The 19,727-nt window shown below is 44.4% G+C and overlaps 1 protein-coding gene and 1 pseudogene across 1 annotated transcript in view; both read right to left on the bottom strand.

Annotated features, from left to right (window-relative positions):
• The window catches only part of SMPX (small muscle protein X-linked), a 307,426-nt gene that overhangs the window by 115,786 nt on the left and 171,913 nt on the right, over positions 1–19,727 (bottom strand). The window lies entirely within an intron of this gene.
• On the bottom strand, positions 10,164–15,376 carry LOC144773838 (cyclin-D-binding Myb-like transcription factor 1 pseudogene; annotated as a pseudogene).

The following is a 19,727-nucleotide window of genomic DNA, read 5'->3' as shown; positions in this document are numbered from 1 at the left end:
TGGGCCTTTAATGAAATCATTCAAATCCACGTCTGCATTCAATTTGGAAAGGTGATACTTAACCGCAGGTAAAGTTGAATGTTTCATCCAAGCTTGACACAACTTGCCCACAGAGTAAGAGGTGACAGTATGACTCAAATCAAACCGGGGATCTGATCTAACAGTCTTAAAACCGTCAGTTATATTTAAAAATCTTTTTTGGCAAGAATCAGCACTACGGTGCCAAAGCAGCCAACCCTTGGGATTCATACTGGAAATGTTAAAGGAGGAATTAAGAAGCAGAGCCTGTATATCTTTAATGGACAATTGAGTAAAATTACTCCAATTCTCATATTCCTCCAACTCCGGGAAAGACGGGGTGTTTAACCTTTTAGATGTAGCCAATCCAAAGCATGTGGTCTGGGAAATGGTTTCATTTAAAAACAACATATGATTCGGGATGAGACATGCACGGTGCAAAGCCTCAGTGCCTCGTACCTGCCAGGCCCTTGAACCCCAAACCGATTTAAGGTCTATTGTTTCCTTCCATAACTCATAGCCCCCAGTAACTAATTGATCTAGGAAGGCCTTTGAATACAACAATTTTGTATCGGTAAGTCTAACCTTGGACAGTGGCTGTTTGTGAAATTTAAAATAAAAGGACTCGGGATTGGTCTGGTTAAAGTCAGTGAAATAAGTATACTTTTTAAGAAACGTTTCCGAACTCCCTTGTGTAGGTGCCGGGCAATGTTCCCACTGAGTAAAATTAACAGCATCCCTTCGGGAAGATGTCTTGTGTAAGAAGTGATTGCCATAATGTTGGTAAGAGAACAATTCACCATAATTAGCAGATTCTATATATAAATCCTCAGCGTCAAATGCAGCATAGTACTTCAAATCAGAAAACAAACTTTCCACAGCATTAACATCCCAATCATCAGAACGAATGTTTTGTTTCACCACATCCCCCATATTAACTCTTAGTACATTAGGAACATTAACGACTTCCGTTGGGCCATGAATCTGAAAACGAACTGCATCCCACGCGATTCCATCCAGAACAGGCCATGCTGTGATGTTAACCAAAGTCAAGTCTCTTTTTAATCTGTGTGTAGAATGTGAAGAGGAAAGTGGGGCCAAAGTTCCATTTAAATGAGTAATGCAAGTTCTCTCCTCGACATAGTGTCCATTCATAATTCGAAAAAAATAAAACACAAAACCAATTGACATAAAAAGGTAAACCGAAAAAAGGACCAGCCAAATGTATATCCAAGGAGGAATCAAAAAATGTTTTTTAAACAGGCTAGCATATACCGCAATTTGAGTGGGTTTTTTCGAGGCAAGGGAAGCAGAGTCAAATGAAAATCTGGATTCCGTGGCTAAACGAGCTTGCAGGTCAGGCATGGACAAATCAGTGGGGTATGTATAGTCTGTCTCATCAATGTTAGTTCCTGGTAAATTATTTAATAAAGGACTGGAAACAGCAGGTAATTCGATGGCCACTTCAGGTTCAATATTAGAAGCAGTGGGCATTATTGAACTTCTCACAATGGTAGGACAGGAAACAGCTGGTGTCATGCTAAGAAGAATCGGCCACTCTGTGTATCTTGACATTGTCAATAGAAATAAACCTGTTTTCCTTACGACCTGGAAGTGGTGGTAAAATGACTGTTCTTGTGCCCTTCACTCCAAGCACTGGGACTGGAGCTCGATAGGAGGGACCAAACTCTTTCTTGTTGTCGATCTTCTCTCGAACCAGTTCTCCGACTTGGGGTAGCCAGCCAACTACCGGGATCTGCAACGCATCATCCGACGTGGAGGGCAAATGTTCCTTTGCAAGACTGTCTCTGGTCTTTTGTAGATTCTGTAAAACATTGCAATGTTCATCTGCGTCAAAGGAAGCGGCGCGAACCACAGAGTCTAGACCGTCAAGGTCAGGGACGTACATCTTGATGCCAAAGAGCATTTCGTATGGGGTCCGCCCACCCAGAGACCTTCTAGGGAGATTATTAAGAGCACGCTGCACGCCATAGAGGTGAGCCAGCCAGTTTCTGCCAGTGCCTATAACTCGGGCTGTCAAAGATTGCTTTAAATCACGGTTCATTCGTTCAACTACACTATTACCCTCAGGTCTGTAGGGTGACGAAAACTTGACTTGGACCCCCATCGAAGTCATGGCATCCTTATACGCCTTAGAGGCGAAAGCCGGACCCTGATCCGAATGGAAGGTACCACAGGCAAAAATCCCTATAAAGATACGCAAATCTCTAATGACAGTCCGTGAATCAGCGCTGCGATGTGGCCATACCCACACAAAGCGTGTGCATGAGTCAACTGCTACTAAGATGTACTTATACGCAGTATCAGATGAAAAAGGACCGCAGTGATCTAAATAAACACAGCCTAGTGGTTTATTAGAAATGTACAACTGAGTCTGTGGCGGACGCGTAGCAGTTGAAGGTTTAATCTGCTGGCATATGTCACAAAGAAGGACATAATCACGCGTCTGTTTGTACAGTCCCCGCCACCAGAAACGTTGTTGTAGTTGCGTTACAGTGGCTGAGACGCCCGCATGCGCAGATGCCACACCTTCATGAGCCGCTGTAATCAAGTCTGTTCTGCGATCCGAGTTGGGAATCAGCCGTTCCCCAACATCAGGAATTGTCACAAAAGGAACCTTTTCGGGACTTAAGTGATATTTATACTTCGAAGGGAATCCCGCAGGATGTTTACTTCCCTTCTCAGAGGCAGCAATCGCTGCCAAGATGTCGCTATCAATCTTGGTTTTAGACCTAGTAACTGCTGCAACTAAGTATGTAGATACTGCTGATTTCGCTGCTTCATCAGCAAGCGAGTTGCCAACAGCGTGAACTCCTACGCGCTGATGACCGAGAGTATGAATCACATAAACGAGTGGCAACATAGCCTTAAGCTCTGCCACTCGAACCCAGATCATTTTATGTTTTATTGTGCTACCCTTGGAATCATGAAAATCATTTTGAATCCAAAAGAACAAGTTTTCATTGTAAGACTGGACACAGTAGTAAGAATCACTTACAATTAGAGTAGTAACACTTGGATCTGCGTACTCCAAAGCTAGTAAGAGAGCACGAAGCTCTGCCAATTGTGCGGTGCAATCGCCCAGGGGCAACGTGTGCACTTCCCTGGAAATGAACTCATCATCCAACATAGCACCTACCACAATGGCGCATGCGGAAACGTAGGCATGTTTAGAGCCATGCGCAACCTGCGCCGACCCATCAGTGTAAATGATGCAATGGAAGTCCTCCAAAGGTCGCATAGCCAGAGGAGCAGGATGAACGAATTCATACTGCAAGTACTCTTGCGACCGTAAGGAGGCGTCAAAAATAAACATGACATCCGTGGATGACAATGACGCAGCCCACTGAATCCACCGAGGGTGCAAAGCTTTTGAATTTGGTACACTGGCTTTTGTGACTGCCTCCAAGTGAGGACAGGGTGTTACCACTAGCATGCGTTTCCCCTGAGACAGTGCTCGTTCCTTAAGAATTGCCATCTGTACAGCAGTTAAAACCTTTTCCACTGTGGGAAACCGCATCTCAGCCGAAGTGTACAAGTGTGACTTGTAAGCAATAGGTACTGTGTCACCTTCATTAAAAGTGAGGTATTTGAAACCCACCGTCCCAGGAATTATTCTTATTACCAGGTTGGTGTGGTTATCACGAGTCAGTAAATATTTAGAAGCGAGCAGATCAGCCTGCAAGGATTGCAAAATGGCTGAATGCTCAGGCAGCCAGCATGATTTAGAGAAAGTTGGTTGTATCAAAGCATACAAAGGCTTGATACGCTGGGCATATTCAGGAATGTAAGTTCTGCCGAAATTCAAAAAGCCCAGCAGAGACTGTAATTTTTTCAGTGTTGTAGGAGCGCGCAATTGTGCGCATTTCTCCAAGAAGTGAGGAGCCAAACCTCTACCTTCATTGTTCAGCTCATAGCCGAGGAACAACACCGTGTGTTCTGCAATGTGCGATTTTGCAAAATTAAATTTGTAACCCATATCAGCAAAGGTACAAATTATGGAATTCACTCGACACAGATGCATCCAAATCTCGTCGTCTGTGAGATAAATATCATCAACATAAGAACATGCATCTGGATCGATTCCCTCCAACAGAGTGACTATTCTGGAGGTGAAGACTCCAGGACTATTTTTGTAGCCCATTGGGAGTCGCCGGAAGCGTTTTTGCACCCCAGCGGACGTAAAACTTGTCCACTGGGAGCTAAAGTCATCCAGTCTGTGGGCATAAAAACCATTGGAAATGTCAAGCGTTGTCTTGAAACGCTTACGCACTAGACTATCCACTAGGGCAGAGCCGTGAGTATTCTGTACTGCACAGTTACGGCAATGCGAGTTCAAATGCCGGTAATCCAATACCAAACGATATGATCCGTCAGGTTTGGTCACAGTAAAAAGGGGATTATTCATTGGTGACACACACGTTTCAATAACTCCCTGATATTCCAATTGTTCAAGGATTTCTGCGACGGCTGCTTTAGCTTCACGCCGTATGGGATATTGAGGCTGAGGCTGTGGCTCAGACCGCAAAGGAATTTCGTGGCATGGGGACAATTTGTCCCAACCACATTGGTTGCGGTAGAGAGCCGGTGCAAGAGCCCGAGCCCACTCTTCTGCAAAATGCTGCGCATGCTCAGTCGAGACAGTGTGCGCGAAACTGGGAAGGATTACCTCCTCCCCTCGCGGCGCTGCGAGCACAAAAGGTGGGGGCCAGTCAGCCTCGGAAAGCAAAATGTCGTACGTAGACGAAAGGTTCTCCCAAAATACCCCTCTGACAGTACGCTGTATGTCACCCTCAATTAACAGGACAATTTCAAAAAGTCTTTCAGGGGGAGCTAATCTCGTATCGGCTGTTTCTATTACAACAAACACTTCAGTCGCTGTCACCCTCAGTAGTGGACGGAGCGCCTCTCTGACTATGGTAATCTCCGCCGCGCTGTCCAGCAAGGTCAGAGCCCACGTCAGATTCCGAAGCCGCGTTCTCACTATCTGTGGCATATCTATGCGCTGTTAAGGCTGCGACTTTCTTCTTCGCAAACTGCGGACGCTTAGGCGTAGAATCCTCCTGCTTCACTGCGCCGTCCGTCTGGCGGGACTGACCACGTCCTTGTTGGCCACCACGTCCACGTCCACCCCCTCCTCCTCCACCGGTCTTCGGGGCCGATGTGTCCTGAAAGGAACGAGGAGAGCGTTGATCAGAACCCTGAAATCGATCAGGTGATTTAATCATCGCGCGATCGCGCAAATCATAAACTTTTTCTGTCGGCGCAGGTGCTTGTACTGCAGGGAAAGATTCCTGAGTCTGTGTATTTTTCTTCCCCTGTGTCTGTTTCTTAGGCCAATTTTGTTTTTTGGACTTGGGCTGGACATCTGTCACTGCAGATTGTCCCTGAGGTTGTTTTTTCTCCTTTACTGGAAAATATTTCAGACCTCTACTTGTGCGGCCAATTGTCTTATAAGCGGCCACCACAATCTTTGCTAACTGGCGGGGTTTGTCGGCATCGGGCAGAGCAGCCAAAGCATTCGACACCTGAAAGTTAACTGCATCTCCTTTAACATTGGAGAGAATGAGATCACTTACAATCTCAAAAGAACCACACAGGCGCATACCCAATTCAACCGCTGCCTCTGGACCGTGATCATTCTGAACACGTCTAATGATTTCAGGCAGGGCAGTCATAGACGGGGTGCCGAAGCACCTTGTATAAACTGCCGCAAACGTTTTTCCCCAGCTTTCACAGTCAGCAAGTTCAGGAGTAATATCCTTCGGTAGAGTAATCGTTAACATTCTATGTTTATCAGCAGGAGTAGAATTCGGAAAAACCGCCTCCAGTTGATCAAACTTCTCCGCTAGCCAGAATGGGAAGTCATCGTTGTCAACCGGACGAGCACCAAAAACCGAATTAACCATCACTGGATTGAGACGCATTCCGCCTCGATCCACGGGAACGGCCGCACCCCCCTGGGGACCACCAGGCAGGTGGCGACCGATGTATTGCACTAATGCACGAATCACGGAAATGGAAACAACATGTAGCCTGCGAATTTCTGCTAGGGTACAAGCCCCGTGATTCGGGTGCGGGGTAAAGCCACCCAACGCAGGCCAATTAGTACCTGGAATTGAGAGTGGACCTAACCTCGCAGCGGACAAAGAGTGGGGGAGGGCGCCATCAAACCAAACTCGATGCTGCCAATGATCAATAGGTATTTCCAATGCCCTGTACGGCGTATATTCAGCCGGGACATCCGAGGCAGTGTAGGAGTGGAACAAACCAGAATTAGCGTCCACAGCCGGAAACGTAACCCAAGAGTAAAACAACTCGTAAGGAAACGCCGGATCTGCACATACCACGAAAATCACAGCCATCCCATCTACTGGGACTTGGTACGTCTGAAGATGGTTGCGTACCGCTACGCGACTATGCTGCGCAATAGCCACCGCCGCCATGACAACACTGGAAACAAGAACACACAAAGAACACTTTGTAGCACAACTGGGTAGTAATTCAAAGAAACCGTTTAAGAAAGAATCAAGCTTGAATAAAGACCTATTTCAAAAAATAGGTAGGTTTCACCGACACCCCGTTTTCCGGAAACGGATGTGAAGGGGTTAAGGCATGAACGATAAACTACTCGAGTGTCATGATATAAGACCACCGAAAACGTTGGGCGCCATGTTGCAGGGTTTCTGTACTCACACAGAACTGTGCACAGAGGAGTGGAACCTCTGCAAATTAGGGTGTCCCAAAACTTACCTTAGCAACCAACTCACCCCTTACCGAGCTAGCTACAGTGTCTCATTGGACATATCAAACTCCCAATGTTTAGACAAACCAGAACATGAACTTACAGTACCTCAGGGTACGTGGGACTCATGAACACTCTTTCGTTATATTTATCATTACAAACCAGAACATGGAGTAAAGAAGACACATGTGCATTTGAAATGTTTATTTACTAATGCCGTCTTCTCAGGCGCAGTATCTTAGATAATACAAGTATACTTATTATCAGTATCAAAATTATCAGCATAGTTACTAAGACATAAAAAGCGAATGGTGACAGCATGTTAACATGCTGTAATGAATAAGAGTTAACAACACTTATATCTCACCCTCCCTAACACATATATTATATTATTAGCTAAGAAGGTCTCTTTGGGTTGTTTTAGGGCGGGCCCATACCTTAGTGTCCTAGCCTGAAGGAATCACATCAGCATACACCAGCTCTCTCTGCATGTGCACCGCATCAAGTGTGTTAACAATTCTCGTGCAAAGCAATATCAATCCCGCCTCAAGCCCAAGTTGGCAAAGGCTGCACTTGTGTTATGACTATGAAGGCGTGGAGATCAGACCTCATAACAATTCCATATCGTGTTGCTCCTGAAACTTCAGCACTCTCCGTGCAGACATGGTTTATTAAACAAAACTGATATCAGAGCAATAACATATTATTCTCACATACACCACGGCAAACAACTAGGTTGAAAGCTAAGTCAACAATTAAGGGTCGTGTGCAGAAGTTGCAAGAAAGGAAAAATGGCGTTTAAATCTCAAATGTACCTATGCTAACTTAACACGATATAAGGATATATAGGAGCTATATAACAGCCCTTAGTATGTATGTGTGCCACATGGCACAGGTGTACATGCACAGATGTGCATGTACACAGGAATTCGTTATTTACCATGGAATAGTATTCCATGGTAAATAACGATTCGGTAAGGGCCTGTGGCACTGATTACAGTGCCACCTACATGTAGATTTACCGATTCGGTAAATATACCGAATCGGTATTTTACCGAATCGGTAAATTTACAGAATCGGTAAATATACCGATTTGTCACTTTTTCTGGCCCCTACATCTCACTCTGCAAATACCGGTCGGTAACGTCCGAAATCGTCCGTTACCGGCCGGTATTTGCCTTCCTATATCTGGCCCTAGGAGAGGACAACTAAAGAGAAAATCTAGACCATCCAGAGAAACCAGACAAAGGGAACACACTGATTCTTACCATTATGGGGGAAGCACTTACGCCGCAGATCCAGCTGGAAAACAAACTGTCAAAGCAGGAAAGTAGGCAACAGGTTAGTTAGACCTGGTCCTTTTGACATGTTTACCCCCAAACTTTTTGCCCTTTGCCTCCTATTTTTCTGACCCTGTTTTTCTTGGCTATAGGATTATGGGCACTTTACCGTTGCTGATCAGTGCTAAAGTGCATATGCTCTCTGTATAAATTATGACAATGATTGGTTATCCATGATTGGCATATTTGATTTACTGGTTAGTCCCTAGTAAAGTGCACAGTTGTGCCAGGGCCTGTAAATCAAATGTTACTAGTACACTTGCAGCACTGGTTGTGCTACTCACATGAGTAGCCCTATGAATGTGTCTCAGACCTACCACTGTAGTGCCTGTGCATACAGTTGTAAACTGCCATTTTGCCCTGGCAAGTGCACCCACTTGCCATCGCCAAACCCAGGGGTGTAACACAGGCCACTGCAGCCCCCGCGGTGCGGGGGGGCCCAGCGCTCCAGGGGGCCCCGTCCTCGGCCGCGCATTAAAACATGTTGGGGGGCCTTAATTTCATTAATTACAATCATGCTAACTAACCTTTCAGCAAAGCACAGACGCGCTTCTCTGGTAGCTGCAGAGTGTGTCACAGACTGCTCTACTTTGTGCAGTGCACTGCTCTGCTACTTTAATAATTAAAGTCATGACGTCACGTCACTGTCGCTTCAGCGCAAAAGCAAAAGCAAAAGCAAAAGTGATAGCCGCGGAGCCCAGATGACATTTCATGCAAACTTTAAGAAATTAAACACATTTCATGAAAACTTTAAGAAATTAAAGTTTAATTTCTTAAAGTTTGCATGAAATGTCATCGACCAGGCTGGGCTCCGTAGCTATCACTGGCTTTTGCGCTTCAGAGGCAGTCACATGACGTCATGACATCAGAGGGCTGCACCATCATCCATTTGCCTGCACGAGCAGGGCCCCCGGCAGTTAAGATTCTGAAGTTAACTTTTGCAGCCTGCCGCTGCGTTAGCCGGCAATCATAATCATGCCCCCCAAACCATGTGCCTACAGTGCCTGTAATCATGAGGCCCCCTGCTACCAGTGCCTTGCATCATGATGCGCCCCGCCTCCCCCACAGGACCGGACTGCTGAAGACTGATCCTCGACGCAGGCTCACTTACTATCAGGTCTGTAATATCCGACCTGCTTTGTGGATGGTTTGCAAATACATTTAATTTTACAGACTCAGCCTTAACCTGTTATCGAATTCATCAATTTTTAGAAGCAATTTTTTCCCTCTGCTTGAGCTCACATGTCTAATCGTGTAGGTTACATATTTGTTTAATGCGTTTTTATTTACAATTATGTCCCACTCTTGTAAGCCAGGCTGCAGTCTTTGTGGAACGTCTAACTTCTGGTTTATCTTTATTCTTGAAATAAACTACAAAGCGTACTGTTCTTAATTTACCCATAGAACTGCGGTCAGAAAGCAGGATGTTTATAGTATTTGCTTGTCTAGGAATCAAAATATTTTAAACTGTTTATACCGATTACTTTTTGCCTTCCAGGTACCCCACAGTAAAAACATGACAGCACAAAATGGCTTTTCTGTACACTTACCAAAATGCATTTAGTGCAAGTACGTTTTTTACCAGACAGGCATTCTTCTTGTCCGTTCACTGATGACTGTAATGAGTGAAAACTAGCATATATTTGTTTATTGCTGCAAACGCCTCATATATTACTGTCCATTCTCACAATGTATAATTTAGAACAGAAAGCGGCTTGGAAAATAGTACCGTTTGGAGAAAAAGTTGACCACCTTCAAAGAAATAGTGTCAAATTTCTAAGAGGTTATAACCTTCAGAATAACAAATTTTTACAAACTTGGGTTTGGAGGACTGAGTTACTTTACAAGGCTTCTGTTGAGGTATATAGATTCAAGTGAGTATAGCCAGTGGAAATACCCAGCGATGAGAAGAAAGAAATCACTCCAATGAAAGTTACTTCATAAGAAGAAACTCTTTTTGGCTCCAACTACAACTTCAGACAGTGAAGTGCTACTGATACAGATGCTAGACTGTTACTTTAGTCACAAGTTAAAAATCTTCAGAATCTTTTTAGTGATCCTGAGCTGGCAGACGATCCAACGATGTGGGCTCTCTCTTCACTGTACTCCAATATTGGATCTGTCGAGGATGTCAATGGTAAGACCGATTCACCATCTAAGCTGTTTGCTGTCTGGAGAAATCCATGTGGAGAAGGAACAAGTATAGTAACACAATTAGTTACAGATAGTCTTTCTTTTTCTTCCATGCTGGGAGATGCAAGGCCCTTTGTTACAAAACTTTGATGCAAGGCTTCCTCCTTTTTGGGAACAGGATCAACAATCTCTTCATCAGTCCTTGCTGAATGCTCCAGTAAATACACATGGCCACTGCCATTAAAATCTGCTGGCTGGTCCATGCCATAAGAAGACTGTTCATCTGTAGTATGTTTGGACTGCTGGATTTCCTCTGTAAACGAATCTGCTGCCAGGGTGTTTTCATTGCTCCTTGAATTCTTCTTTTGAGCTAAACCAATGGTAAGTCCTTCTTGGGCAATGGAGGAGGTGATATCTTCAGAAGACAAAGTGTGCATGCTGGCATTCGAAGTTCAACATTGCACTGTCACACTGTCACTTGTATTCAGCAAATGTTCTGGAGATAAGGAATGCACTGAGACCTGATCCGAGGAGGCTGGAGAAGCAGTGGACGTTAAACTCATTGTAGGACTGGTAGTTAGAGTTAAAGGAATGCCTTGGCTTGAGTTTGCATGAAGTAAAAAAGTGCCCGGGGTTGTAGTAGGCTGCAGATGTATAGGTGGAACAATCTCAATGGTCTGTAGTGCGCCACTTTTTAGTGTAATGCTGTGAAACCACAATTGACTTTGCACTAACGTCACCCACTAAACCCAACTTTATAACTTTTTGGGAGATTGGGGACGACCCAATGAGCGATCATTATCCTATTATTTTTGGGGTAATGATCGCAGAGGAGAAAGCAAAGGAATCTAGCGGGCCTCTATATTCACTTGAGGTCACTTTAACAAAGATAAACGGCTATGTGATAAAGTGGGAGAAATTGAATCCCTTAACCTTCTTTCACAACCTCATATCATCTTGCTTTACAGACATATTTGTCTGTCTAGAAGAAGATATTGATCCAAAGGCGATCATGGCAGCCTTCGCTAATATTCAGCTTTACATTAAAGACATGCTAACTAGGAGCCACAAAAAGAATGGGAAACACACACGTGGGTGGTTCGACTCCAGGTGTACAGCTGCCCTAAAGAATTTGAAGAAAGTTTTAAATGCTATTCCCAAAGATAGGGTGCAAATTTCCAAGGCCAGACGAGAGTATAAGAGGGAAATTAACCATCGGAAGGCAATAATGAAAAGGGAGGCCTAGGAAGCTCTGGGGGAAGCTGCCAGGAATAAGGACACTAACCTCTTTTGGAAAGTTATAAGATCGGTATATAACACAAAAGTTAGTGACAATTGCATAGATGTAGCAATTACGGCAGAGCTTTGGGTAGAACACTACGGCAAACTTTATACCAATAGCCAGGGGGACACCCAGAACCAACAAAAGGAAACCTCATCCTTGAATAATTTAATTCAGGATTACCAGTCAAGTGACCCCCCAGTATCCCCCTATCCAATTGATTTGGTTTTTACCTCTTTAGAAGTGGAAAATGCCATCAGGGAAAGCCCATCAGGGAAAGCTCCTGGCCCCGACCACACCCCTGTGGACGTTTACAAAACAAACCTCGAATTCTGGGCTCCCCTCTTAACTAACGTTTTAAATATGGGAAACAAATGTGGCTTAATTAACACCTGGTCAGATGCAATTGTAGTGCCCATCTTTAAAAAGGGGAATAGGGACGATCCTGCTTGCTACCGTCCTATATCTCTATTGGACGGCCTTATGAAAATTGCAGGAAGGATCGTCCTTAAGAGAATCCAACATTGGGAGACAGAGAAAAAGGTCATCTCCGAACTCCAATACGGGTTCCGAAAGGGAATGGGTACCCAGGAACAATGTTTAAACCTGTCCCTATTGATCTCCAAATACACCGAGGCCAAAAAAGGGGACCTGTTTGTTACCTTTGTTGACCTCAGCTCAGCATTTGATTGTGTGGACCATCTCCAGCTCTGGTCAACATTGGAGCATATCGGGGTGGATCCCACCATCATCATATTCATAAAAGAACTATATAGAGATGCCGGGGCTAGAGTGAGGTTCGGGTCCCAGGGTCAATGCAAACAGAAATTTGCCATAAATAGAGGGGTTAGGCAAGGCTGCATACTTGCGCCCCTCTTATTTAGTTTTTATATAAATTCTATCGTAGAGCATTTAATAAATCTGCCAAGTGACTACCCAGCTGTCAATGGTAGGCCTGTACCCATTCTTTTATATGCCGATGACGCGGCAATCATGTCTAGGACTAAGGTAGGGCTGCAGAGAGCAGTAACTGAATTCTCATCCTACATGGGGAAACGAAATCTGAAAGTGAACATCTCCAAAACTTTCTCCATGTCATGCACCCAAAAGAACAAAAGGCCACAATGTTCGATATATCTTGACGAGCAAAGAATTGAGTGCACGGACACCTTTTGCTATCTGGGTGTTGTTTTGAGAGGAAAGGAGGTTGGAAACACGCAGTATCTGCTAGGAAACTTGCCTTTAGTCGTGCCATTGCGGCCCTGCGAACTTTCGCAGCAAAAATCGGGGGCAAACCGACTGCTGAAATGTTACAGATCTATCAAGCCAAGTGTATAGCGACAGTCACTTATGGAGCAGGCCTATGGGGCTTTGAAAATGTGTCCTCGCTACAAACCTGTGAGAACCTTTTTATCCGCTATTTACTAGGTGTGAGCAAATCTACTTCGACTTTTATTACCCATATTGAGACTGGCCTCAAATATCTTAGCGACACTATAAAGTTATCACCGTGTTTGCTGTGGCACAAAATCTGGACCACTATGGAATGCCAATTTAACAGAGAACTCATCATGGACTGTAAGAACTTGGATGGTGCATCCAAAATCAAATGGCTACGATACGTCCAGCTGATGTTCTCTAAAATTGGACACCCCGAATTTTATGATGCTCCAGAGTCCCTAGAAAACTTGTCTAGGCCAGTTCTCAAAAAACTCTTAATCACACAATTGGAAAGCGCCAGATGGAACATTGAGAAACTTAAGAGTTCTACCCTGAGTTATCAAAAAATTACCCCTATTGAAGGTTTACAAATGTATCTCAGGATCGAAACTGCACCTTACCCTCGTATGCTTCTTACAAGGCTGCGTTTAGGTACCTTTTTCCGTATGGTCACCCTCCCAAAACACAATGATTGGACTTCGGCGAATTTAATTTGCCCATGCGATGACCATTCATCGCAAAGTAACATTCATATTATGTTCTTCTGTAATCTCTACTCTGCCCCGAGGAAATTATTCCTCTTACCTCTTCTTAAATCCTGGGGCATAAGAACATGTAAAACTGCTTATCTGAAGTTACTTTTGTTAGATGAGGTGTATGTTATCTTTGTTGTTTCTCGTTTTTTAATGTCAGTGATGAAATACAGAAACTCTATGGTGTAAGCCTTACATGTTTAAATTCTCTAGAAGTTCTAACATGAGACTTTTCGGTTATATGTTTATCGCTGACTTTTTATATATCGAAAAATGTTTTACAGATTCCTTATACATTTTTTCAATGTGGAAATCTTTTTAAATTCATGGTATAAACTGTACCTGTATGCTTTTATGATTTCTCAGATAAATCGAATAAAGCCAAATTTGATTTGATTTGATTTAGTGTAATGGACTCAGAATCACCAGAACAGGGGGAATCCATGGAAGAAACACGAGTAATTTGTACTGGAATCTGCAGTGCTCCCACAGGACTCTGTGGTAAAACTGAATTCTCATCCAAGCGAGTGAGGCGAATCTGTACATGCTGGACCCCTGTATTCGAACTAGGGTGGGTTGTAGAATCCAGTTCCATATTTTTAATCTATCGTCAGTTGTGATGATTTGGGGTTTCGTGCAGGTGTCAAAGTCCTTTGATTCGCACAGGAAATGAAACATCCTTGTGATTTGCAATTTGCCTCTTAACAGTCCACCCTTTACTTCGAAGCCACTGAGGTGAACGGGCACTGCTCCACCTTCAGCTAGGATGTCCCAGTTCATATCATTTTCATCTAGCACGGTAAGCTCGGTTATTCACAGAATGAGAGTCATTTCATCTTCTTTTGTCCACTCGGTCCCCCCACTCTGCTTCCAATTTGGATAATTTAACCACTTGAATGGCACTGCTTTTCTGATCGCGAACCAACTCTCGCTGCCACAGCCACCCAGGATACACCCTGGATGACAGCATTGCCTGCATCTGTGCCTGTCAACTCGTGGACCACTTCTGCGAGTCGCCTTTTTTCTTCTTCTGTCCATTTTCCTCTATTGCAGGTTTCTTTCATCAGCCTGCACTGATCCTTTACAGAACATGCACTTCTGCCCAAAGCATCTCCTATCGTGGCCCAGTCATTACCGTGCTTAATGCGAAGCTCTCTGAGCCTTAGAATTTCTTCAGGCATGTATTTTCCAACATGATTCGTGTCATCATACATGCGAAGAACTCTTCTGTACACTGCAAAAAGGGGACGATTCAGATCCCAGGCGATGGTCCTGTAGAAATCCTTTCGCTCATCCTTTGACATTTCAAAGAATATTTCTGAGGCATCTGTCATGCCACGTACCTTTAAATACCGATCGATGTTCGACATTAAAAGATCAATTTCTTCCTTCGACCACATTCCTTTCTTCCACTTGTGGCCCTTATAAGTAAGGGAATCCTTATCTTCTCTTGTTGTAAACCAGGCCTGGCTGACAGGGGTCACGTCTTAATTTGCTGTAGGAGAAAGGCTGCCCAGTTGTTCATTCTGAAGATACTCAACTTGAGTAATACTTTCTTCACGGATGTCATTGTTTGGTAACTCAGTAGTAGCCGTCATAGTCATCTGAAAGCTCAGGGCATTCTCTGAATTAGCAAGGATTGAAATACATAGAGTGGATTCATCTGCACTTTGACTATCCTCAGAAAAACAAAATTGTTTTTGAGATGGTTCTAAGTTCTCTTCAGGGTTCACTTCATGATCATTTTGAGGAAAATGAAAAATAAGGTTTCCATCAGTATCTCGAGTTAGGTATCTACTGTAACTGTTTCAGATTCTGCTGCAACTGTGCTCATACTTAATCTGTTATTAATAGTAAGGGACATTCAGGGCTGAAGCAACTGAACACCTTTGTCGGTAAGCACACTTCCGCTGACGACAGCCCCTCGGTCTGTACACGGGGTCAAGACCACATCACTGCTTGCGGACAGCAGTACTTCCTATGCACAGCGATTCTGATGAGTAGCTTCCTTCCACAAGAGCCACTCGGGCGGTACGATACATCCCTTGCTGCCTGGAGCACTCTTTCTCGACACTAGAGCCCTTCCATTCCTGGTGTTTTCTACTAGTTTTCAGATCTTCTTTCAGTTTCTCGTTGCTAAAATTAGTGTGATTTCTGATATTTATGTGTATGTTTCCTTCGTCTTTGCTTGATTTTGCTCACTAGAAAGTGTCACTCATACTTGTTGAAAGTCACTCATAATTTCACAGAAATTATGAAAATGTCACACATAGCAATATGAAACCTTGGCAGCTATGCCTTGTCAGGTCTTCTGCAGCCCGCTTGCGCCTGCCACTGAAGCTGCAGGCCAGGCCTCAGGTGAGTCAGTCTGTCGCCTACACATTCTCAAGTTTGAAAAGTTGTCTCACACGGCATAAGTTTCAACCTCCATGTCTTCAATGGAAGGTATGTATATTTGTATAAAAACACACATTGATTCATTGCGTCCATCTCTCCTTTCTAGCTCCGACTTCTCAGTGTATAAATAGACACCTTTCAGGAACAATCCACATAGGCCGAGAGCTCTGGTAACGCAAGCAAGAAAGAGCCTTCCTGTAGTCTGATTTAGGAAATACAAGCTTGTTCTTGTAAGCATTGGAATTATAAGTGCACAATTGGACAGTGTAATATCGCATTTGTTTCACGATACCGAGGAGTGACATATTTCTCCTATGTGAGTGTTACCGCAGCACAACATGCATGTCTGTGGGCTACACCGTTGTGATACACTATGCGCTGGTGCAGGTGATTGTCTTTCTGATGCCAGATTTTGCAGACAGAAACAAAAGACAGTGCCTTCAATACTGAATTTATGTTTGCTGTATTTGTGTAGCGCCTTCTCCCATTAGCATGGGTCACTCCTACTCTGGGCATCGTTGTCACGGGGTCCTAGGTTTAACAGTGACCGGTTGCATATGGCTCTATTTGTTTAGTTGAGTATGACGGGTAGAATTTTGGTCATGTCAAATTTAGTAATGGGTAATGTCGATTAAAGTGAATGTAAAATTAATGTAATGCTGTCCTACATCTTTGTTCTGTGTTATGTGCATACATGTATCCATTTGACCCAGTTATTTGCTGGGGTAAATGTCTCCTCACTGATGGGTTTTAGATATGTGCTTATAAATGTAAATGTAAATGTGTTGTATTTGTAAAGCGCACGGCTGCCCACGCGACGGGGCGTCCCGGCGCTGCACTCATACCGCTGTGGGACCTTTCCTGGCTTTTCCATGTGAAATGTCCACTCTTAGGCACCCCCAAGGTGAAGCCAGGCATCCAAGCGCTGCTGGGGCCGTTGTGGAGATTAAGCAAGCTATTGCCCAGAGTCACAGAGTGGGACCCATGATTAGACTAGGCACCAAGGCGAGAATTATCAGGTCCGGGGAGATTGAGTCGAAGAGCTGCCAAGGTGGGAATTGAACCCTGGTCCAGGGCCAGACCTCTGCATCAGGGTCTGCTACTCTAACCATTGAGCCACGCTTCTCCACGGATGTATGTACTTGTATGCATTAGGACCCCTGGATTGCACCGCCCAGAATATGGAAAAATATTTCAATCATTACAAAAACACAAATTTCCAAATTATATCACATTCCGTATGGGAACTTTCTTAATAGTGGGGGGGGAACTGCACCTAGGAATTCCAGCACACTTCATTATTTGGATGATAACACCTCATCTGGAGTCCCTCGTAAAGAGGGCCATAGTGTGGAGCTGCTGTTGGGCTCGCAGCTCTCGGGAGACAGTGCTGTCTGTTCTTGAGCTAGGGCCTTCGGCCTTTGTTTGCACTGTGACAGACAGGTGATTTGGGGTTTCAGAATGATTGTTGTTTATTCTGTAGCAAACAGGATAAGAAAGTATTGTGTGTTTGTGTTAGCAGACCCCACCCGTAGCCCATCCTTAGACGCATAAACTTCTCTTTACTAATCCTTGAACCCCTCCTATTTAGTAGTAACTATTACTAATTTCTCAGCAGCTTTCCATTGTCCCTCTGACATTTACAGCTAAATCGTAGGTTTATGTGTGCGGAGACCTTTGGCACTTTTACAGAAATCTCGACATAGAAAAGATAGGAGGTATGGAGAGCTCTGCTTGTAGGTTTGTGAATAGCATTTTATAGTACATGAGAAGTACTACCTAGTACTACTTTATGTACTACACAATGCAGTTTGTGAATGGACCCCTTTTTGATCTGTTTCAAAATCTTAACCACACCCCATGCTAAATACCTACAACAGACAATGTGTTGTTTTATGATCACGTATACAGGTGCCAAACCGGGCCTGTAAAGAGGTCCAACCAGCTGTGTACAGCCTCCACTGAGGCATGGACATGGATTCTGCCATGCTCCGCTCACAGCCTCCTCTGAGGCCTGGAATGGTCCCTACTAGATGTGTTCACAGTCTCCTCTAAGGTCTTAACGAGCCGTGAAAGCTGTACATAGTGTCCTCTGAGGGCTGCAAATGAATCCTGCCAGCTGTGTACACCGGCTGTTCAGAGGTCATAGTGGGTCCCGCCAGCTAGCTGTGCACAGTCTCGTCTGAAGCATGTAAATTGATCCTGCTAGCTGTAGTCAGCCTCTTCTGAGACCAGTAAATGGATGCTGACGGCTGTGTGCACAGCCTCCTCTGAGTTTCTAATGGGCCCTACCAGCTGCATACGCAGCTTCCTTTCAGGCCTTTACATGAATGCTGCCAGATGTGTGCACAGCCTACTCTATGGGAGTAAATGGATCCTGCCAGGGGTTTAAGCAGGCTCATTTGAGGCTTGAGAATAGATTTTGCCAGATGTGTGCACAGCCACCTCTAAGACTGTAAATGGATCCTGCCAGCTGTTTAGGCAGATAGCTTTGAGGCATGTAAATGAATCAGTCAGATGTGTGCACATCCTCCTGTGAGACTGTAAATAGAGTCTACCAGTTGTTTACTCAGTGTGCTTTGAGGCCTGTAAATGGATGCTGTGAAATATGTGCACAGCCTCCGACTGAGCAGGAAGACTGTGCACGGACGTCTTTGTTAGTTTGGGCTAATTTCTAGCATTCTCATATGTCTTGTGTTGTGGAGGAGCCCTAGTGTGCCTGACCCCTGATGCAAGCATGGGGCCAGCAGAAGGCAAGCACCCAGGGTATGGCGAGGAGTCTCAGCTTTGCAGAGCACTCTGCGATATGTTTAGAGTGGGCCGTGACACTTGCACTCTGGGGATGACCCCTGTGCTCAGCGTCTAATTGGCCACTCTCCCGGCATGTGTCTGGCCTGTAGGACAGCCCCCTTCATCAATTCCAGTACAGAGATCCACTCAGAGTTGCATATGAGCCCAATCAATTCTGATCTGCATGGGTGCACCAGTTGGCTCATATCAGTACTGCAGCCAGGCGACCTGCCTCATAAATTAAATGGTGTGCTTCTGAGCCTCTCAATAGTGAAGATGGGTTGGCCCTCTCGCCTGTTTACCAGCCCAGCATCATCGTCTTTGATTGTAGCACATTCTGATGAACAAGTTATAAATAGAGTTACACAACTATAGGAGCAGCAATTACATGTTATCGTACGTTATTTATGTTTATATAATGCATTCTATGGAAAATATGGCCCTCGGCCCAAATGCCATGTCTGTGCTTAGTTAGATGTAAGCAAAATGTTCTATTTAATGTGTTGTGTTGGAGGTTTGTGTGTGTTCCATGCTATTGAAAAGTGCTCTTCGGGGCCACATTGCCGCCGTATAGTACATCTGCGCTATGTGGGGTGTATGCAAGGTTGGTCCAGAGCGTTCTGTTCGATGCTTGCGTGTGTTTTAAACTACCTACAGTGTTCCTGGGAGCTGTGTGCCATCCATCTATATAGTATTTTTGAGCTATGTAATATATATGCTCTACCCAGTGAACACTATTACATATCTGTGTGTGATGTACATTATTGAAAAGTGTTGTTGGGTGCTACAGTGCACCACAACAGTCAGCTGTACACTCTATCTGAGGTGCACAGTCAACATACCTTTGTAAACTGGTTACCGAGGCTTAGTTTTTTCCGGTTTTTCCGGTTCCAGTAACCTCTGGGCCCCAACTCTGCCTATTCCTTGCATTTGAAATTTACATTTACTGGTGTAGTGTGAGAATGCAGTTCATGAAAAGGAATATAGAGTAGGGTTGCCAAAAGAAAAATGCTAGCCATGTGTTTAAA

This window comes from Lissotriton helveticus, chromosome 8 (genome assembly GCF_964261635.1).
Source record: "Lissotriton helveticus chromosome 8, aLisHel1.1, whole genome shotgun sequence".
In the NCBI taxonomy this organism is placed as follows: Eukaryota; Metazoa; Chordata; class Amphibia; order Caudata; family Salamandridae; genus Lissotriton; species Lissotriton helveticus.
The sequence above is the reverse complement of the archived record's forward strand: the minus strand, read 5'-3'. Positions and strand labels throughout refer to the sequence as shown.